General features: G+C 37.1%; 1 pseudogene; it reads left to right on the top strand.

The window, feature by feature from the left end:
* The first annotated feature begins 3594 nt into the window (after positions 1–3594).
* Positions 3595–23695, top strand: part of LOC136306512 (large ribosomal subunit protein mL48 pseudogene) — a 29162-nt pseudogene continuing 9061 nt past the window's right edge.

Genomic DNA, 23695 nt, shown 5'->3' on the forward strand with positions numbered 1-23695 from the left:
AATAAAATGACATGAGTCAGTGTTAGGCGAAGTGTTTCTAGTTAAAAAAGCTTTAAATATTAAAAGCCAGTGTTAATATTTCCTTTTAATCTAGAAATATGTCACTTGGTAATTTTTTCTTTATAATATCAGGGTGGTTACGAACAACATTTTCCATGGCTTCATTCAGCACTAAGCAGAAAATTCTACCCTACCCTCTCCTTGTCATGGCAGACGATGTAGATGGTCACATTAGCATTAATTTATTATTTACATTATGGCATGTTTTAAAACTAATATCTCTTCTGAGTCCCCCATTCACAAGTTTATAAATGATGTTTAAAGATTGCCTCTATTTTTTTGTTCTTTTCTCCAGTTCAAAATGCCTTTCAATTCTTTTAATTAGTATGTTTTAAATCAGTTCTCAAGCTCTCCAGTGCAAAGAAATGACCTGGGGATCTTGTGGAAATGCCAATTCTGATTCTCCAGGTCTAGGTGAGGCCTGAGAGTCAGCACTTCTAACAAGTCCCCTTGTGAATACTCATGCTAATGATCCAGGGACCACAGTTTAAACAGAAGGGCACTAAAGAATATCAGTCTTGAAGAGCAAAGGGGGAAATATTTTATTTTTGTTTTACAGGCTAATTGTTTTCTTTCCCCACTACATGAGAACAGAGACAATCATTTGTTGTCCAATCATTAGGCAAAATAATGATAAAAAAACAAGGTTATGAAGTCAGTATGTTCTACTATTTAAAGTAGAAAATTGAAGATGAAAGATCTATATTTCAATACATTCAATGTCAACTCACCCAAAGAGGTCAGGAACATTAGTGTAAATAGAACCCAAATGTGAAAAATCACTTTTCATCTTCCGATATTGTCGTTCATGAGATAATGGTAGGCGAGACCCTCGGGGGTAAACGTCCGGGAGGGAGTGTGTGCCACAGCTGAGCAGTTACAATGCAGTTAAATAGAAGAAAACATAGTTTTCATTAGCAAAGAAATGAAAGACTCAAGCAAAAACCACAAGCAGGAACCAGCAAGGCAAAAGAAGTTAGGGAACGTATCAAGAAGGAGTATTTACTGAGTTTCTACTATTTTACAAATAAGAATTCTATAAGGCAACTTATCATATCCACTTTATAAAAGAAGGCAGCGAGTCCCCACGGAATTAATCAGCGTATTTAGGTAAACACAAGTAATAGGTAGAAAAGATTTCAACCCAATTCTATCTGACCTTAATGTCTGCCCCTCTGTCTACTACAATTCTGACTCTTAAAAATAGGACAGACAAAAGGACAACAATGTAGGAGTTAAAGAAGCATCTGATAGCAACAGTGCTCTAAGAAAAACTGAGTAATCAAGAAATGTAAGAGTTCTGAGAAGTGTTACAAAAAGCCCACTTCGGAAGTGTAGTAGGAAATTAAGTTGAACATGGAATGTACATGTAATGAGTATAGGAAAAGGGTGAAGAAGAATGACTAAGTGTTCTGGAAGAAAGGATAACACATCGGTTACTGAGAATTAATGATACAAGGTTAAGCACTGGCTTTTCAGATTTGGGCCATTAGGTATGTTCCCATTTAATCTCAGCTGCATTATATAAAATATCAGACCAGTCAATTCAAATTATTGAGTAATTACTATCTACTAGTTACTGTATCAGGAATTGAGTTAATGATATTTTATATGGTTCATCAAAATATATTTCTATGAAAAAAAAAGGTTGGCAAAGGGATTCTTGCTGATATTTAAATAGCTACAGAAAGAAGGCTTTGAAGATAAAGTAATTGAATTATTCTTTCAGATCAGTTTAAGTAGAGAGAGTGGTTCTGGATCACAAATAAATCAATATTATTCTTGCCCTGACTTGTGAGACAAAGGCATAAATTTTATGTACAATACAGAAATATGATTCAGGGAATTGAATTGTAGAAGGAAACCAATGCAAATTTAAGAATGACTAAGATATCCTACATGAAAATTTGTCTCCACGGACAAATCTCTTTCTGCCTAGTTACAGATATGAATAAAGCAATAAGGTGCTAAATAATCAGAGGTAATCAGTGTAATGTCAGTGGCCGAGGCCAGGCAGGTTCATGTTGGATTTGGGCAGACGGTAGAAAAACTGCGGAAGTGGAAGGGGTTGGGCCATTCCATTTAACAAAGTCTCACAACCACAACGGCGGACAAGCACACAGGCAGGGAAAACTGCTTCTCAGGCAAGCAAACAGCAAAATGGCCCCTCACAGTGGTGGGCAGGCAATTTATGCATCCACAACCCCCCTGAGCACAAGCACCCATAGCCTTACATAGGCCATACACACATGGCACAGCCACACGCTCACACACTAATTAGGCATAGGGCTTGCAGCCAGTAAACCAGCAAGCAAGCCTAACACAGCTGCCCCACATTCCATCCCTTTAGGGTTACTCACTTCACAATCTACATGACAGGAAACAGAGACTATAGCAACAAGTTATAGCAAAAGTTACACAATAATTACAAAGGAGCCCTTCACAATGTCTCCCTGAGACTTGCCCAGGGTGTCACCTGGAGGCCCACCTCTAACTTCCTACTCCATGGTAGGTGGGAGGGCCTGTATAGTCCAGGGCTGTGTCCATGAAACCAAAAAGTGCCCTTGGTGCATCTCTGCAACTGGGTGAGAGCAGCTTCCCTGTTCAGGAAGGCTTCCACAGGTGCCATGCTCCCCGCCCCCCATCAAAGTCCTTCATAGTCACAGTCTAAGATCAGTCCATGATAGTCAGCCAGCTATCTGTGCAAATTGCCAAGGCAAAGGTTCATTACAGGCAACTCGTTTCACATAGGGGCTCAGCTCTCCCACCTCATCCCTGACATCATGGCAGCTCTGAAGACGCTGACTCAAAGCAGAGTGCATGGCAACGTTGGCCAGCCTCTCCACCTCTGCTCCAGAGAGCATGATGCCATTCACCCCTGTGCTCCAAAGTCACAGCAAGCCTCCCAGGGGCACAGTGGGTACTTTGCTGCTGGGTTTTAACCTTCTGTATGACCTCTGGCCAAGCTCTGAGTGTGCGGATGGCAGCTTCAGCCGCCTGAGCCTCCACATCCTAAGAGGAGCTGGAAACGCCTGCTCCCACAGGCTCAAGGCCACTCCACGGGCACAGCTCCATCTTTGGCTCCTGAGGCTGCTGGCTCTCAGCCTAAAGCTGAACCCACAGTTGTTCCTCCAACTGCTGCTGTCAACATTCAACTTCCAGGGCAACTGCAACTCATGAACTTGCTTGGCCTCCTTCTCCAGTGCTTGCTCTAGTCCAAACCATTGCTGCTGTTGTGTTTGAAGCTCATTCTGGACTCTTGACCTTGGGTGGCTATTGTATGGCTGTAAAAACAGCCAGCCTATGGTCCCCAAGAGGACAGCCATAGGGAGCCATAACAATGACCAGTCCTCTACCCTACCCTTCAGGGGTCGTTGTGGCTCCATACCCATCAGCTCCGAATCCTGCCCCCTACACCAGATGTAATGCCAGTGGCTGAAGCCAGGCAGGTTCATATTGGATTCGAGCAGAAGGTAGAAAAACTTCAGCAGAAAGGGATTGGGCCATTCCATTTAACAAAGTCTCACAACCACAATGGCGGACAAGCACACAGGCAGGAAAACCGCCTCTCAGGCAAACAAACAGCAAAATGGCCCCTCACAGTGGTGGGCAGGCAATTCATGCATCCACAATCCCCCCTGAACACAAGCACCCATAGCCTTACATAGGCCATACACACATGGCACAGCCACACGCTCACACACTAATCAGGCATAGGGCTTGCAGCCAGTAAACCAGCAAGCAAGCCTAACACAGCTGCCCCACAATCAGCTATGATTATTTCACTGTATAAAGTTGAGGGGAGGGCACAACACCAAAACCGAACAACTAGGCAGCCAATCAAACTACTACTCAGTATGGCATCGCAGTAAGTGTGGAATAACACTGCTGAATGAAAAATGTTAGCAGAGGGTGCTGCTCACAGCCACCACCATGTGGGTCAGTGGTGTATACCTCCGGAAGCAGTCTCTGCATTTCTGTATTAGCAACATCACAGTAACTCATATATTTTGGTTCCTTTTGCCAGATGGCAGAAAAGGAAAATAAAAACCTGAGTTGTACTGTATCTAATTTATTTCTCTAAGCTTTGGGTTGATATATATGTGTGTGTATATATATATATATATACACACACACATATATATATGTATATATATACATATATATATATATATCTTTTACAATAATAAGATTTGTTTTACAAAGTAAAAATGTAACCTGGGAAAGGAGGGCTTTGCAAAATCCTCTAGGGTAGAGTCCCTAAAGATCAGACAGTGCTCAGTGTCACCCACTTTTATGTACTCCTCTTTCAGTTCATCAAAGGATTTTTCTTCTGCTCTCCTAACCTCTATATGTGTGTTAGGAGGCAAATTTGGAGCCTTATATTTTCCTCCTTTCCTATTTAAATTCTTGCCAAACGTTAATTTGCTTGGAGAACAAATACTCCATATGAGAGCTTGTCTCATGAGGAGCTATTACAATCATCTGTCACAGGAATTTTCAGGAATTTCAGAGTAAATAGGGACGGATATTTGTGAAAGCAAGAAAGATTTATTTCCATGAGTTACCCACCTAAAAATTAATTTACTTTATGAAATTGATGTAACTTTATGAAAAGTTGGGCTCTAATTTGCATGCAAAATTTATAGAACTTCTCTGTTTCTTTCTATTCTTTTTTCTGCCTATGTACCTAAGAATGCCCCCAGAGTACCACCAAGTAAAACCTCTACAGCTGCTGTGTGTATCCATAGTCACTGACTCACAAACAGACTGGCAGCCAGTAGCTTACATGTGCTTTTGATTATGTTAATGAATTAGAGGTCAGGCCCTTTGACTCTTCAGTTAAAGCAATCTGAATTCAGTTAAAGGTAAAATTAAACTAAAAAGAGTTTTTGGTTACCTCATAATGTCACCAAAAATAGCTCGTTTAATATACAACGAAATCTGGCATAAATGAAAGTCTTTTCTTTGATCTATGTACAACAAAGCTAGAAAACATAATTTCCTCGACTTTAAGAATGATAATAAAATATATATTTTACTCACTGAAGTGAATGCAATTACTCATATTTTCCACCTAACGCATAGCGGTAAATTCCATCACAACTTCACAAGGTGAAAATGGTCAAATATGAACAAACTTGGCTCCAAGTTTCAATCTGCTCCTTTGAAAGCCCAGAAAGACAGCTGCCTAGCATTCTGGCCACCTCAGTTTAGCACGTATGAATAAAGTGTGGGGTAGAGTACTACTCTCTAGAATGGGATTTTCTGGGACAAGCAGAGTTCACTCACACATCAAGAAATCAACACTTAGGAGCTATTGGTGGTTCCCAGATTCAATGGAAATATTTATATGTGAATATACTTGAGTTCAACATGGGGAAAAAGGAAAAGAAAATACAGTCTTAAAAAAAGAAAATATAGTCTTTAAAAGCTTTAAACAGTTATATATGCATGGGCCCCTCTAACATTTCTCAGGACCAGACTAATTTGTCCAAATTAAAGAGATAAAGAAAGAGAAGAGGATTATAAATACCTTAATTTTGGTCATGGACATGAAGGTTAAAGCAGCTGGCAAGGCCAGGTTCTTTAATAAAATTGGTTCAGGAAAAATAATTCTCATATGAAAAGAAATGATAAGGTGTGGTATCAAAATAAATATTCATATCCAATGTAGCATTTTCCTTTGAAGATCAGAATATCTTTAAAAAGATAGCACAGATTAATTTTCCTAATCATGAGGACTTTGCTGAAATATTGTACAACTACTTATTATTCAAGTGATTATAGCAAAATCATACCAATTTTGTGGTATGTTAGTCAAGAATTCTTAGTCCTGGCCAAGTAGCTCAGGTGGTTAGAGCATCATTCCAATATCCGAAGGTTGTGGGTTCAATCCCTGATCAAGGCACATAGAAGAATCAACCAATAAATGTGTAAATACGTGAAATAACAAATTGATGTTTCTCTCTCTCTCTCTCTTTTCTCCCTCTCTAAAATAAATAAATAAATTTAAAAAATGAGTAAGCACAGCATTTATCTATATACTTTATATTTTTTAAATACTGCCCACATCTAATAAGGCAGTTATTATTGTCCCCATTTCACAGAAGAGAAAGCTGAAGCAGGAAGGTTTGTTAACTTCTCCCACGGAGTATAACTGGTAGGAAGAAGAGCCATAGTTTAACCCTAGGCTAATTCCTGAGTCATCGTACTGAATCATTAAACACATTCTGGCTTTTGAACATTATACTGACCTGCATAATTTCTTCACAATTTGGGTTAATATATTACTACATGTGTAAGGAAGAATGGGATCTTTAAATTAGAAGAAATTAGATCTTGAAATTAGTTGGTGACCTTGTCCTGACACTGCTAAATTTGGGCAGCAGGTAAGTCTTAAACAATGAGCAGGTCACCAAGATTAGGCACAAAAGACTCCATTATAGCAGAGCCTCCATAGTCAGGAGAATAAGAGCACTTACAGAAATAAAACTTAAGCACTTCCCAAGTTAACGTTTAGCCATAAGAAACTTATTGAAACCATTTCTAGTTTTTTTTATTCAGTATTAGCTTAGCTTAGCTAGACTTAATTTCCAAGAATTCCTTTTTCTATAGGGGCCTGGCTGGCTACAGGATAAATTGATATGAAACTTGGAAGGTAGAAGTGAAGGAGCAGGCATTTTTTATGGTCTAAGTTTTGTAGGTGTAATGCTGGTGTCCAAGGCTGGGCAGGTTCACACTGGATTCAGAGAGACAGTGGAGAGGAATGGTGGAGCCAGAGAGTGGTTGGCCATTCCCATTTACTAGAGTCTCCCAATGGCAGAAAAGCAAACGGTCAGGAAAACTGCTTCTCAGGGCAGCAGGCACACCAACAGGAAAACCGCCCCTCTCCTGGCAGGCCAGTGATCTGCCAAACACCACCCCGAAGGAAAGCACCCCATATCCTTACATAGGCTATATACACATGGCTCTACCACGTGCTCATACACTAACCATGCAAAGTACAAGTGAGCAAGCCTAAAACAGCTGTTTTCCCAACAGTAGGGAAGGTTTTGTTCCCACTCATATGATTGCTGATGTTCTTTCTCGTCTTGTCAGTGTAGGCAGCAGCCAGGCTATGGTATCTTCCCAGAACCCTGGGCTAGTCACGTGTGCAGAAGGGGTGCCAGGTTACCCTGTGGATCAGCTGCATTATTGTTTCTAGATGCAGTAGAAAACAGGTGTGGGTCCAATTTGCCCTCACAAGTTTTGTTATTCCTCGGTCCCCCAACTTTATGTGCATCTGCCCTTCCCAGATGAGGCACCTGCTAATGTTAAACCCATCACCACATATAGGGATGGCAGGCTTATATAGATTGCTCACCAGAATTATGTCAAGTTTAATCACTTACTAAATTCCATATTCTACATCACTCCTAGTAGATCTGCTCCTGTGATTGAACCCTAACCAGAACATCATTTGTTTCTTGAGAACTGTACTTAACAATTTTGTGCCACAGATGCTATCTAAGGTATCCTATCATGGCAGAAAAAGCAAAAGTGAGAGAAATTTAGCATTGCTATAAAATCAGAATAAGAAAAAAAACTTATTTGGAACAAAGAGGATAAAATATACAAACAATTAAATTAAATATATGATACAGCACTTATCAAGTGAGTTTTATTTCTCCCATTCTCTCTATCACACATGTCATATGGTTTAAGCATTCATAGTTTTGTCATAGCAACATGGAATTCCTGAGGCTGAAATTGTCTTGCTTATAAAAAAATAGAGATAACTATAAATATCATTTATTTGGTTATTTGAATCTGGCAACAGACCCAGCCTCCATGTGGGTATACCTACATATTGAATAATAGAAGCAAGAAATTAAATTTGATGTCATAAAACTAGCAAAATTCCATCTGCAAGGACCCTCAGGAAAAAGAAAATTCTCTCTAACACCACCTACCACAGAAATGAATAGAGTCTGCCTAAGGCAGTTATGTCCATTTTAGCTGCCAGAATCGAACTATATGTGATGTCTAACTAGTTGTGAAGAAAAAAAAGAACTTGAAAAAATTAAGAAACTTAATATAATAAGCATTTTCAACTTTAAAAGTAAATTCATATTAAATTTCAGTACAGCTAGATTAGAAATATAGCCTGGTTTGCCCAGTCACTGATCTATACTTGTTTTACCAGAATAAACTTTCACAGACCTCTTTTTCATTCTCAAATATGTCCCAGTTTTGACAAAATTATCTTGTTACCCCAGCAATAATCCAATCACATGGATATTGAAGATAAGACAAAATGATAAAATAGCTAACTTGTATGGACTACTAGTATATACCAGACATTGGCCTTTGAATGTAATGTACTATTTTCTCTTCTCATAGGAAACCCCCTCCCACCACGAGGAAAGTATCATTAGCAGCACTTTCTTTAGTAAGGAGCCTGAGCCATGTAGGAAGTAGTAAATGGTCAAAGCCCACATGATTGCTAAATGGCAGAGCAAAGTAGTTGAAAAGCAGAGGCCTTAATCGCTATGACAATCTATCTTAAGAGTCTAAGGACAGTGGATCAAGGCCCCCTGGGCTTTTGCCTAAAGAGTATTATCTATAGTTTCTTCCACTCCAAGGTGCTTCAGATTCCATACACTTTAAGTAGTGTTCTACACCAAAACAGGTAATGGTTAGTTTTACATGTCTACTTGGCCCATCTACGGTATGCAGTTGTTGGGTTAAGCATTACTGTTTATGTTGCTGTTGTGGACAAAAAAGGAGCCACATGCTGAACCTGACAAACTCAGGGAAGGCCTGCATGGTGGCCTTGCAAACTCAGAGACCTAAGAAAACCACGCAGGATGGACTGAAATTGAAACTTTCTAACTAAAAGCAGTTCATGATGGGTAGTCATGTCCTAGGAAGTTATTTTTCTCTAACACAGGTTAATGCTTACCTTAGGACTGTCTGTTGTCTTTTGCATCTACACTAATGTACCTGATAACATGCCTTCCACACAGTAGGGTAATCTTTTCTTGCCCTCTCAGGGCAAGCATTCCACCAGAGCAGGAACCAACAAACTCCTTATTGTTGTTTTGTTATTATCATATTAATTAAATATTAACTATCTTATTCCTGCCTATGTAAAAGAAGTTTCAGTATATATATTTTTATTTTTTATCCAATCCCAGAGATTCCCCTGCCCCCACTTTGCTGTCTCCCGCCTCCCTAATCTATTACTAATTAATTTCATGTAACTCCCTTGTCTTTCCCTTTGAGTCTAATGTGCAAAATAAGTAGTAAAACTGCCATTTTCAGGAGCATTTTCTCAATTCATCGAGACTCTGCTTCCCAGCAATTGCTGACAGTTTGGCTCAAATAAACTCACAAAAAATTCTTACATGTTTGGCAGTTTCTTATATTGACACTGTGAAGGTATTCTGTAGATGTAATTAACATTCATAATAAACTGGCTTTAAGTAAATGAGATTACCCTTCATAATATGGGTGGGCCTTATTTTATTGTTGAATAAAATAAGTTTTGCTTATTTTAGGAAAATAAAATAAGAGCAAAAACTGAGATATCCCAGATAGAAAGGAATTCTGCCTCAAGGTTATACCATAAACATTCAGTCTGAGTTTCGCGTTCTCTGGACTGCCCTATAGTGTTGGTACTCAACACTGTGACTCCATTTCTTTGTCGAGTTTCCAGTCAATGAGTGTCTTAGATATTTTGGACTTACCAGCCTGCACAATAATTTCTCGCCCTCATATATACTATTACTTTCTCCACTTTACAGATAAGAAAACTGGTATGTTGGCAATATTGAGTAACTTTCCCAATCAGTGTTCGAGAACTAGAAAGTGGGAGAAATGAAATATTAATTCAAATCTATCTAATCACAGAGACTTCATGCTTAGTCACTAAACTATATTGCAACTCAAGCCCCAAAGTCAACAAAATAGGGTGAGAAAAGTCATGGCCTTGACATCAAGACTTCTAAACTTTAAATGAAGTTTTAAAAGCTACCAACAAAATACCCTTAAGCAAGTCACTTCTCCCTTTTAACTACATATTCTCTATCTATGAATAGAAAAAAGAACTATAAATAATCTTGATACACACATAAATATATATCAACATATGAACATTAAAGCATCATTTTTATTTAGTTATTTTTCAGTAAAGAATTTCTATTATGGGCTTCCTTCCACTGACCCTAAAATGTCCTGGGATAGTAAGTTAAAACAACAATTATCAGGAGACCTTAGATAAAATACTCAATGCTAACACAATCCCTTTACATTTTCTGATATTAACACAAAGACCCCAGAACATTTTATCGGCATAGCAGCTTTGGGATAACACTAACACTGTTCATTTAGATTATTTTATATATATAAAGATATTGTGTATCTTTATTTTATATATATTATATCTATATCTATATCATCTATATCTATATCTATATAGCATGTCTGTGTGGATGCATATTCATTTAATATGTTAAAAATTAGGGATCTGAAAGTGTAAAAAAGATATGAAAAGGAAAAATAAGGGTATAAATGGGTAAAGCAATTAAATGCAAAACAAAACTTGAAAAAGCAATACATTTTATGAACTGATAAAAGTGTTAGTATTTAGTAAAAGAAAGAACCAATCAGCAAACAAACAAATTACAGTATTATGTCAGTCACAGTAGTAGAGTTCAGAAATCTTACCAAATTAGGCAATATCCAGGCCGCTTTAAGAGAAAATTTGCCAAGTGACGTTTCCACAACAAAACCCTTCACAATGCACTTATTGTGTTCATAAAAATTTTAGCACATATACAAGTATATGATTATGATACTGCATTTCCATTATTTCTTAAAATAAAAATGCAATAGCATTGTTAGCTTTGCTTTTATTTCTTTCTTTAATTGAGCAGCAGTACAGCCTTACACTGTGCTTCCACTCAGCGAGAAGAAAGGTAAGAATCCAGAAGCAAGAAGGAGGATAAGAGAAAGAAATAGACAAGTCAAAGGAAAATGCAGGGGAAGGCAAAAGAAAGGAGAGAAGACAATTTATGTTAGCAATATAGTTAACTGTGGGGGGGGGGGGAATGACTCTCTAATATGGCAACTTACGGAGACCAATCCAAGTGAGCTTACTGAGTGATTTTATGTGAAAGTTAAAACATAACTTTAATAAATTTAAAGTACTTATGTCCAGTTGACATATCAGTTCTGTGCGGCAAATAAAATTGTCCATTTTGTTTCCACAGGGTCAAGATACTTAGGAGAAGCTTAGGTAAATGGCCCCATAGACCAAAGGGGTTGTTAATGCTTTTATTGGTACATTGAGCCATTGCAGTTAATTATGTAGATTCAGACTATAGACTCCTTCTATATACCCTTATATCATTGATGTTAATAAGAAAAGGGTATGTAAAAGAGATAGATGGGAGTTAAGCTGGGAAAGAAATTCAACTTTGTGTCTTTGTTCTCAGGACAGGATAGGATGATATACTAACTAGTTTCCTCAGCTCATTCTGCAGTAATGTTTTTCAGACCTCAGCTCTTTCCTCCCTTTTCTACTACAAAGAGAGCATATGGTGCCACAGCCTTGCACAAAGAAAGGAAAACATGGTAGTAAATTATCTTAAATACACCTGAACTTATGATATCCAGAGTCAAGCTTTTCCTAGATTTTTTTTCACATGATTCTAGATTTATTTTGCCATTTAAAAGTTTATTTTGGCTAGGGTTGAAATTTAATTTGTTCTTCAAAGAAATCTAACAATGGAAATACAAAAGGGAAGCCTTGGTTCACTTGCTGGGAGTTCTGAAAAGTAATAATTTTTAAATGATAAGGTTCTAAATGAAAATGCCACTTGGAAAGTTTGAAGTTGACAGTCACACAGACCTATGAGGAGTGAAAAAAGTCACATTATGTTCATGAACATAAATATAGCCAGATGATGTAATTTTATATCTTTTGAGTATTTATTATATAAATGTTTCAGAAATTTGAAATACAGCTCTTTCTAAAAATAAATTATCTTTAGAAGCTTTCAAAAATGATACCTTTTTAAAGGTATCATAACTTACTATCATAAGACACCATTATTATTATCAGAGAATTAATAGTAAATGGATAAGATAACGTAAACTAAAAAAATTGAGACACACAGATACACACACATTGAATCTGAGAATAAAACATTAATCATTTCAGATATTTTCACTTATTTAAAGTCATGCCATGCAGTTGGTACTGCACAGGTTGATTTGATCTCAGCCACTGCACCATGATTCCACAGGTCCCTTGGGAATACATACAGAAACACACACATACCTCTACTCACACAACCCATACCATACAAGTATGTACAACAACCACCATATAAACACAAGATTAGCATTTGAACAAATAATTTTATAATTATGCAGGTTGATTAGGGATTAGGAGCCAAATTTTGCCAAAGACTATATGTCCAGAGTGTCTTTACAATGATACTTTCTGTGTGATGAAATTAAGCAAGGTTCAGGACAATGTCTAACTTATACAGATATTTTTCAACTTTATTTTTCTAGCTTTCTAAAACATGTGTCTCTTGAAATTTATATGTTAGAAGAATGAATGGTCCAATCACCTACCACATATGCATGCTTATATGCATAAACAGACATATATACACAAAGATGCGTGTCTTAGAAACTAACTGTCCCATCTGCCTACACTTATGACTGCCACCAAAATTCCTCTGAAGAAGTTTTGTAAATTTCATGGTGTTAATTTTATATGGAAGCAGCAGGAAGCCTGGCTTCCTAATTCTATCACTGTCTTTAAAGTTGTCATTTAATATATCTGTATTTCATAACTAACACAGGGATGTTTCTCCTGTCTGAGGTTACCTAATAGATTCCTTTATATCACAAACAGACTCACGTTTCTATATATACAAATCTCTATGGTTTCTTTTATATGGATATATAGCCTTTGACAAATACCTATGTCAACTGCTCCAATTTGTGACCCTAAGCATTTGTTAGTTGCTCTTTAAGATGAGAAATCTAGTTAACATTAATTGAAATTAACTACAGACTTTGAGAAGCATTGAGAGGAAATGTCTTGAGGGCAAAGTTCTTCATGATCTTTGAAAGAAAAGACCAGTTAAGGTAACATGAAGAAAGTGTTCCATTGTGGTTGCATGAAAACCCCTAAAATTTAGGACTTAAACAAGAGAATTTTTTATTCTGAATGATGTCTGCAGAAATTACACACTATTGTTTTAAGAAGAAATAAAATTCTTTAACCCTGTGGACAATTAACTGAATTTTTCATATTATATAATTTTAAATTTTAAGCAAAGATCTGTGATCACATATAGAATCCAGTGAAAGTAGAGAAGTATAAGCAGAAATAGCACATGATTTTTATCATATATTTTCAATATATTTTGATATTGACTCTAGATTTACCCCCAAATCAATTGTTCTGATCTCTTTTTATGTCAATGTACCAAATAACCAACATCCATTGGTTCAATTATAGTCAATATTTTGCTTTGTCATGTATTACATCTTTTATATAGATTTGTTTGAGAAAAATTTTTTAAGCTCATATATAATGTATTTTATTTTTTTTAAAAATATAAGTTTTCTTTTTTTTAGATAATTTAGCATCTTAGATATTTAATACTGAGAGGCGCCTCAGCAGTCATCTCATAGTACTGCCCCTGTTCATCCATGGAAAAACTGATGACAGAAAATTTGAAGTGATTTCTTTATCTTTACAGCTAACTAATGACAAGACAGACCCAGAAGCTTGGTTTCTGTTTCCTAATTCAAAGTTCTTTACATTGGCCAATACTTCCTGAGTTATTTTATTTTTGCACCCAGTACAAATTAGAAACATTCAGGATGTGAGAAAACAGTGGATAAATAAGTTGTCTTTAATTTTTTTTCTTTTTTTTAATTTGGTGAGAGGAGGGGAAGCAGAGACAGACTTCCTCACACACCTGGAACCAGGATCTATCCAGCAAACCCACTAGGGGGCAATGCTCTGCCCATCTAGGGCCATTGCTCTATTGCAACCGGAAACATTTTTTAGTGCCTGAGGCAGAGGCCATGGAGCCATCCTCAGCACCTTGGGCCAACACACTCCAATCGAGCTATGGCTGAAGGAGGGAGAAGGGAGAGAGGGAGGGGTGGAAGAGCAGATGGATGCTTCTTCTGTATTCCCTGACTGGAAATTGAAACTGGGACATCCACACATCAGGCTGACGTTCTACCACTGAGCCAACCAGCCAGGGACAATTTTTTTCTTAATGTCTGGTTTCCACTCAGCTCTCTATGCATGCTGTTTAAGTGATATTGGGCTATTAATTTATGTCTCTGTTTCTTTTTTGTTCATCTCTAGAATGATTATAATAAGCATTCATAGGTTTTATACAAGAATCAAATCATATGGTGCATTTAGACCAATTAACTTAGTGCCTGGCAAATGTAGGCCATTAGTACAACCCAGGTTTAAAAAACTTGTTTTTGTGAAAGGCATGGTTGTAGATATTTTAAACTATTTAGTCATTGTAGGGTGAAAGCATCCAGGGACAATATGCAAATGATTGGCTCTGTTCTAATAAGACCATAGTTATAGAAAACAACAACACTGATTTAGCCCTGACTGGTTGGCTCGTGGTAGAGTGTTGGCCTGGCATGTAAAAGTCCTGGGTTCAATTCTCAGCCAAGGCACAAAGAAGAAGCAACCATCTGCTTCTCTACCCTTCCCCCTCTCTTTTCTTTCTATCTCTCTCTTCCCCTCCTGCAGCCAAGGCTCCATTGGAGTAAAGTTGGCCTGGTAGCTGAGGGTGGCTCTATGACCTCTGCCTCAGGTGCTAGAATGGCTTCAGTTGCAACAGAACAATGCCACAGATGGGCAGAGCATCACCCCCGAGTGGGCATGCCACATGGATCCCAGTTGGGCTCATGCAGGAGTCTGTCTCTGCATCCCCACTTCTCACTCCAGAAAAATACAAATAATAATAATAATAATAATAATAATAATAAATAAACTGATTTGATCCATGAGCCATAGTTGTCAATATCTTGTATAATCCATAACTATCATATCAGGCTTTGTTGGTCACAGAGATAGCATAGATAGATGCAAAACTGGCACATGTTCTGAGGACTGGTTGGTGTTGTCTCTGTTTCTCTTGTGTCTATGTGTCTATCATGGTATGAAAGAAAAATGAAAGGAAGGATGGTCAAAAATTTCACCCTGCAACTGTAAGCCACTTGTAACAATCAACTCCCCAATCTTTATACCAAAGCACTTAGATAAAATACTTAAAGAACTCTAAGAAAAATTTATTGAACTGTCCAGTATACATCTGTAAGGCTGGTGGCCATGGCTATGCAGGTTTCCATTGGATTCAGGCAGATGGTAAAGGAACTGTGGAGCCAAAAACTGGTGGGCCATTCCATTTCTTAGAATCTCACAATGACAGATGAGCAAACAGGCAGGGAAAAAGTGCTTCTTTCTCTCTCTCCGGACTCTCCAGTCAAAAACAGGCAGTGAGAGGACCCCTTCCCTGGCAAATAATAGCCAACAATGGCCTCTCCCAATGGCAGCTGGCAATCTGCTACTTGCAATCTGCCACCCTGAGGGCAAGCACCCACATGCAGCCTTCCACAGACCACACACACATGGCGCTGCCCCGTGCTCAGGCACCAATTAGGCAAAGTGCAAATAAGCAAACGAAACACACTTGTAACACTCTGGTTTGCTCAACAACATCCAACCTTCTTTTGGCAGAAGACATCACTAAATATCCTTTAGGAAGCTGATTCTTGACTACTCTTACTCATACAGTATGTGTAGAATTAGAACCTTGATTGGCTTAATCTAATTACTAAGATACATTCCTCTAGCCACAGGCATTGGTTCAGATATGTGTAGGCTGCAGTTCAAGAGATTTAGACCCAGTGAGAAGTTCCCTGAGATGCTTAGGAGGGAAGCAGGTGTCTTTCTTCCTAAACAGATATAGGGGATGAAACTGCTGCCACTATCGTCCCTTAGTATAATGTGGAAATCATGAAAGTCAGTGGTTGTCACCCTGGGTTCAAGCAGTCAGATATGTAATGTATGCACAGATTTAAATTAATATTGATATTTACTTTTAAAAGTGACTTTTATAATCACAATTTACTGTCAGTTCTAAACAATGTCAGTGATAGTCTCCCTGGCCTGGCCGGTTGGTTCAGTGGTAGAGTATTGACCCGGCATGTGGAAATCCTGAATTTGATTCTCTGTCAGGGCACACAAGAGAAGCAACTATCTGCTTCCCTCCTCACCCCTCCTATTCTCTCTCTCTCTCTCTCTCTCTCTCTCTCTCTCTCTCTTCTCCTCCCACCGCCATGGCTTGATTGATTTGAGTGTGATAGCCCTGGCGCTAAGGATGGCTCCATGGAGTATCTGTTTCAGGCATTAAAAAATAGCTGGGTTGAGAGAATCAGCCCCAGATAGGCAGAACATTGGCCACAGATGGGGTTTGCCAAGTGGATTCCAGTCGGGACACATACAAAAATCTGTCTATTTCTCCTCCTCTTACTTAAAAAAATATTTTAAAAAGAAAAAAATAGTCTTCCAATTGAGGGTAGACTACTCTACTTGCCCTCCCCACCTCCAACATATACACAGATACACTTTCTTTGTACCCACTGTTACACATAGCTTGAGATTTCCAGACAGAGGCAGTGAGTAAACCAACTCTGTTCATGACAACCAAGCCCTGTCTCTGGACATTGGATTGCATGAGAATGAAAATTTCCTTTCTGCTTAAGCCAGTTGGGGTACTTGTTTTTAAATACCTGAATCCAGAGGGTTTTCTTTTTGTTTGTTTCTTATTTTAAATAAAAACTTTGAGGTGTTACACTTATTGATATATTATACATTTTAATAATTGTTGACACTTATAACCTCATTTTAGATTGTTTATGTATAGCAGTTACTGAAAAAATTACATTCCAAACATAGAACACACATTTATGCCTTTTTTAAAAAATGTCTTTATCAGCTATTATTTGAAACATAGTTCTTATATTTCAGGGTTCCTTTAGTCTTAAAAAAATAAATAAATAAATAGTTATTTTAACCCACTTATCCTATTGAACAACAAATTGTTCTGAAACAAATAAGGACTCATACATTCAACTAATCATATTATACACACACACAAATACATGCTTCTGACTTTTGATCAGAGTCCATATACTTTTATAAAACCACTATAGACTTTCCTCTAAGATAGACACGATTAATAGTACCCTTCACACATAATTTTGTTATGTTCTTGTTTTGTCTAGGCATCAAGTATAAAAGTATGCTCCATTCTGATTGTTGGCTTAAATTTTGTGGATATCATTGGGGAAAAATATGTAACAATTCTCTGCAACCTCTAAAGTGTACTCTTAGTGACCTACCCTGAGTAGAAGAGGAAGAGTGAGAGATGGTCTGTTCTTCCCACCCCACTGATAGCATCAGTCCTCTGATTGTTATCTGCATCCTAAGCAAGCTTGGTTTTAAGTTTCCCTTTGAATCCTGGCTGATGAATGACTTTCAGCCTATACCCTTTGCCCAATATTTTACTTTCTTAGAAATATATACACCAACAATTAATAACCTTCTCAAAATGCTATGGAATTATCTTTCTGATTACATGATTTAATTGCTACAATGGTCAGACCAGGTCATGAGTACTGCATCTTCACAGGACAATCTGATATAATGTGTTGAAGGAAATAGTGAGGATAAATGGGAAAGTGGCAATCTCAACTAGAAAGAGGTAATCTTCATTTTTACAAAGCCTGAAATGAACACAGTGATTTCACATATATTCTAATATTTTGTGGCTTGATAGGTATTTGCCAGATTGTACAATAAAGATGGTAAGTCAGAAACGACATTTTTATTCAGAATTATAAAAACAAACCTTATATAATACTCCTTATGTGCCAACAACTATTCTAAGCACTTTTATATATAAACTAAGAAACTCGCTGACAGAAAGATACTAGTTTTATCATTGTTACCTTTTAAAAAATTAGAAGAACCCATGCCTATATAGTCAATTAATAGTTGATGAAGGAGGCAATAACCTACAATGGGCTAAAGACAGTCTATTCAATATATGGTGTTGAGAAAATTGGAGAGATGTGCAAAAAAAAAAAGATGAAACTAGACCACCTTCTCACACCATACACAGAGATACACTTAAAATGAACTAAAGACTTAACTATTAGACTGGAAGCTATAAAAATCTTAAAGGAAAACATAGACAATATAATTTCAGATATTTCTCATAGCAAGGGGGAAAAAAAGCAAATGAGACTACATAACTAAAAAAAATTTGCACGGAAAGAAAACCATAAAAAAATTGAAAAGACAACCCACTGAATGGGAGAACACAGTTGCTGCTACATCGATAAGGAATTAATATACAACATTTGTAAAGAAATTATACAACTCAATACCAAAACAAACAAACACCCAGAATCTAATTTAGAAATGGGCAAATAAAAAAAGTGTACCTGAATATACACTTTTCTAAAGAAGACAAACAGCCAATAGACATATGAAAAAATGCTTGTCACTAATCATCAGAGAAATGCAAATTAAAACTACAGTGAGATATCATCTCACAGGTGCCAGAATGGATATTGCCAATAAATCTAGAAATGACAAGTGTTGGTGAGAATGTGAAGAAATAGAAACCCCTGTGCACTGTCGGTGGGAATGAAGATTGGTATAGTCAATGTGGAAAGCAGTATGGAGTTACCTCAAAAAATTTAAAATGGAACTGCCTTATGACTCAGCAATTCCATTTCTGGAAATTTATCTGAAGAAACACAAAATATTATTTCAAAAGAATATATGCATCCCTATGCTCATTGTAGCATTATTTACAATAGCCAAAATTTGGAAGCAGTCCAAGTACCTATGGATAAAATGCTATGGTACATTTATACAATGAAATGGTGTGCATCCAGAATAAAGAAGGAAATCTTACCTTTTGCAACAGCATGGATGAACCTGGAGAGCATTATGCTAAGAGAATTAAGCCAGTCAGAGAAAATCAAGTAGAATATGAGTTTATTCATATGTAAAATCTAATGAACTAATAAGCAAAATAGAAACAGAGTCATACATAGAGAATAGGCTGACAGCTGGCATTGGCAGGTTGGGTGAGGTGGGGAGGGCTTGAAAAACAGACAAAAGAAATTCATGGACATGGACAACAGAAGGGTGATTGCTAGAGGTTAGGGGTAGTGGAGGAGGGATAGATGTTGATGGATGAAACCTAGACTTGAGAATGGGGTGAATACTCAGTATGGTGTACAGCAATGTGTTGTAGAACTGGACACCTGTGTAATTATGTTCACCAGTATTATACCAATAAAATAAATTTTAACAAAAAATGAGAAGAAAATCATAGAGTTCAAATATTCTGTATGTGGTCTACAGCTAATAAGTAATAGAGTTAACATTTGAACTAAGGCAGTCTGCCTTAGAAACTAATGTACGTGAAATTCATTCTGCTGTCCCAGGAAATATTTAAAGAATGTACTGTGACAAAATTGGATTAAAGAAGAGTCTATTGGGGTTATTTTTCCAGGTAATGTAGTGTAAGCAACTCTCCATGACAGAGAATAGAACTATAAAGCCTGCATACATGTATAGAACTACTATTTGATAACTCTAAAAAGTTATCAAGGCAGATGGGGAGGGGGTGGATAAAACATCAATGATCTGATGGTGAGCTTACAATTTCCATTTTCTTCTGGCATTTTCTTATCCAATCTTAATTTAACCCAAAGTCAGAGGTGAGCACTAGATTCTAGACAGAACTTTAGGAGGAGGTTTCTAGTTCTGATTTGAAGAGTAGGAAATAAAATGCCTAGCACTTGTGCCACTATTTCTTATTATTTTTGTTTTATTTTGTTTTGCCTTTCTTCCACTAAAAAAAATTAGCAAACTATTGTAACTAGCTGTCAAGCAATCCAGTGACAGCAGTAACTGTTGTAACAATGGAAGCCCAGTGGGGTCACAACTAAAGAGAGAATCTTCCTCTGATTAAGGGAGTTTTGATTCCCAGGAAGTAACAAACCTCTGATACTTTCAACCTCTTTCACTGTCTCTCTGGGCCCAGAGGTAGGCCCATCCCCAAAGGGCACAGCAGAGTAGGGCAACCAAATTCCCAGATTATTGATCAGAAAACCAAAGAGGGGAACACCAGAGGCCTACAAAGTACTGGGGAGAGGATGAGGGAGGAGCTCAGGAAAGCAAATTTATAAAGTTGTTTATAATCTTCTGAGCTCACTTCTAAACTGTGCACAAATGGATCTGATTCTAGTCAGCATAACAAAATATGTGAGAAGTCAGCTAACAGACCATACCCAGGCCACAGATTGACCACTGGCTGAGAGAAGCAATTCAATACCTACATGCAACCCTTTTAACTCAGTAAGAAGATATAACAATTCTAAATGTGCTTATACATAATTACAGACTTTTGAAACAACTGAGAGAAGATATATAAAAATCTACAATTATAGTTAGAAATATTAGTATTTATATAATATTTTTCTAGGGCTACCATAGCAAAGTAACATAAAATGTATGACTGAAACAATAGAAATTTACTGTCTAACACTTCTAGAGTCTAGAAGTCTGATATTGGCAGGTTGGTTCTTCCCATTGGCTATGAAAGAAAACCTGTTGGATGTTTCTCCCCTAACTTCTGGCCATTTGCTGGCAGACATTGGAATTCCTTGGCATCAGTCTCTTAATATGGGATTCTCCCTTTGTGTGTCTCTGATCAAATTTCCTTTTTCATAAACATACCAGTCACATTGGGTTAGGGGCCCATCCCATCCAGTATTACCTCACCCTAATAATTACATCTGCAATGGTCCTATTTCTGAATAACATCACATTCTGTGGCACCAGGAGTTAGGACTTTAACATATCATTTTGGAGGGACACATTTAAACTCATATCATATGAGATATCTTAAACAATCTCAGTTTCAGAAATAGATAGAAATAATAAAATAGAAACTCAGCAAAAGATATATAAAAATGGAATTCACCAACTGGTCCTAATTAATATTCATAAAATATTCTCTCCACCAACTGAAAAATATGTAACTATTTTTACAAATATATAAAAATAGACTTTATCTTGGGTCATTAAGAAAGTTTTAAATAATTCATGGTGTCAAGAGAAATCTAAAGAAAATTAAAACTATTTTAAACTAAAAAAATATGAAAATAAAACAAAGAAAAATTTTATGATGCTGGTAAAGCAGAGTTTAGAGGAAAATTTATAGTAGTAAATATTTTCTTTAAAAAGAACACTAATCTCATGTCAATAATCTGAGTCAAAAATCATACTCAGATTTTTTACTGCATGGGGATTTGCAGTCATAACCCCAGAGCTGCTCAAGAGTCAACTGTACTGTTTCCAGCAGCCCAGGGATTGTGGCTGCTTGGGTAGATCTTCAGCTTGCACAGTGCCAGGCTTAAGCAGCAAAGGATAAATGAAACTCTGGGAGATGTGCTGTGTTTGAGAAACAATATCATCTTTAATCAAGCCTCTCCCCTCTTAAGGTTCAAAACTTCAGGAGAAAATCCCATCTGTTTTGCTGGTGTGATTTTGCTGAGTACCTGTAATCACTATAGGATTAACCCCACACATGACTTTGGGCCAAACATCTAATTAAATCACAAGAACCCAAGAAGAAGGGAAAAGTAGTAGTGATACCAATTAACTTGGGGACAGATTACGAATATGGGGCATACAACATGACCCTGGCAGAAAGTTATGTTCAATATGTTCACTATCTCTGTAACCATCTCTCCATTAAAGTTGAGGAAAATTATATGATTCCTACCAAAACCACGAAAGTGCTGTGGTTGCAGGACCAGGGCAGCAAAATGTCCCTGGACTCAGTTCTTACCCCTGATGAGGCCATGTTTCAGATCAGTAACTTGAGTGATACACGTAAAGAGATTTTCTTGGGAATAATCCAAAGCAATCTTCCAGAAGGGGTCAAATTGTCAGTGAAAGAGCATACTGAAGAATACTTCAGGAAAGATTCAGAGCTCTGCCAGAACCAGAAAAACTGTTAGCCAAGTTGGCTAGCTCATTGCAGACTCTCCTGCCAGCACTGGTGATGCTAAATGCCAAGGGAAAGAGCCTCCTGGGTGCTAAAAGTTAAGCAGGAGACCCTGACCCTTAGATGGATATACCCCACCCCACAACAAGGAACACCTCTTCTCTGTGGAGGAGTGCTTGCTACTTGTCAGTACTCTCCTCTGAGCCAACCCTAGGTATCATCCAACAAATAAAAATCTGCTGATGAATAATAAAAAAAGTCAACTGTATATAATTCCACTTATGAAAAGATCAAACTATAATGTTACAGAGAGAATAGTTACCATGGAGTAGGGGCAGGGAAGGACAGAGTGTGACTATGAAAGAAATAATGAGGGAGTTGAGGGGGCTGGTAGAACTGCTGTCTCCAGATTGTGTTGGTGGTTACATAAATCTATTCACTTATTAAAACTTATAAAAGTATATACCAATATAAATCAATTTTTTTGTATGATAATAAAATATATTAAATAATTAAAGAAGCTATGAGTTTTTTTAAGTATTATCTCAATTTGGTACCAGATTACACTCTGAGTTTAGTTCTATGTAATTAAACAGTTATTAATTACATATGATTCCGAATGTTGACTTTCTCATCTACACTAATTGAAAGAGCCATAAAAATATCATTTGATTATATTATGCATAAACCTTACCATCTGTTCCACATACCTGTCAGCTGAATTTCTTCACTCTGCTTTCATTGTCAATAACTTTATTCAAATCATTTGGTGGGAGAATAAAACATCTCTCACTTTAAAAACTTTTTAAAATATAAAATTCAGAGTTATCAACATAATTTTAAAGGTATTGAGAAGGTTTCAAGCATAGTTTCTTCATATGTCCAGTTAGGGTGGCCAGATTTAGCAAACAGAAATCCTGGGTTTTATGTGGGATTCTTAAATCCAGTGGCTAATTTAATGTGTCAGTTTGAGTGGGCTATGGATGCCCAGATTAAACATTGTGTCTGTCAGGATGTTTCTGGATAAGGTTGTCATTTGAAGTGGTGAACTCAATAAAGTAGATTGCCCTTTCTAATATGGTTGATTTAAACTGCTGTAGGCCTGAATAGAATAATAGGTGAAGTAAGGAGGAATTCCTCCTTTTTCTTCTTATCTCATTGGACAAGGACATCTCATCCCATCTTCTCTTGCCCTTGGTCTAGGATTTATATCATCTGTTCCCCAGGTTCTCAAGCCTTTGAACTCAAGCTGAATTATATCACCAGCTTTCCTGAGTCTCCACCTAACGGATGACAGATCATGTTATTTCTCAGCCTCCATAATCACGAGTCAATTTATTATAATGAATTCCCATATGTATACACCTTCTATTGTTTTTGTTTCTTTGGAAAAGCTTAATACAAATAATATACATTTTATATATTTATTTATTTATCTTACCTTTATTCCAATATAAATCTTGTATTAATATCAT

Source organism: Saccopteryx bilineata, chromosome 5 (genome assembly GCF_036850765.1).
Source record: "Saccopteryx bilineata isolate mSacBil1 chromosome 5, mSacBil1_pri_phased_curated, whole genome shotgun sequence".
Taxonomy (NCBI): domain Eukaryota; kingdom Metazoa; phylum Chordata; class Mammalia; order Chiroptera; family Emballonuridae; genus Saccopteryx; species Saccopteryx bilineata.